At 33.7% G+C, this 312-nt stretch overlaps 1 protein-coding gene across 1 annotated transcript in view; it reads left to right on the top strand.

The window, feature by feature from the left end:
- The window catches only part of LOC119591947, a gene marked incomplete at its 5' end in the record, with an annotated part of 109,644 nt that overhangs the window by 104,049 nt on the left and 5,283 nt on the right, over window positions 1–312 (top strand).

Here is a 312-nt window from a genome sequence, read left to right as displayed (position 1 = left end):
CATTATCTTCAACTTATGCTGTGTAAACAGATTGCCAAATATCAACAATAGTAATAAAAATGATCATGATAACAAAAGCGTGCATGAAAGTAAACAGAATCGAATCGAGAACCGTGATCTATAACCTAATAATAACAGTACCAAGACAAAAAAATATATATCAATAATGAAACAAAGTGAAATTGCTCACTCGTGTTCACTTCCTCAAATACACAGCCTTTGCGTGCACGTAATAACAGTCAGCAGAGAAATAGTGTATGCAACGATAACGGTCTTTAGGGGAAACAGTTAGAATTAGAATGGTTTAATGAC

The sequence above is a fragment of the Penaeus monodon genome, chromosome 29 (genome assembly GCF_015228065.2).
Source record: "Penaeus monodon isolate SGIC_2016 chromosome 29, NSTDA_Pmon_1, whole genome shotgun sequence".
Classification (NCBI taxonomy): domain Eukaryota; kingdom Metazoa; phylum Arthropoda; class Malacostraca; order Decapoda; family Penaeidae; genus Penaeus; species Penaeus monodon.
The sequence above is the reverse complement of the archived record's forward strand: the minus strand, read 5'-3'. Positions and strand labels throughout refer to the sequence as shown.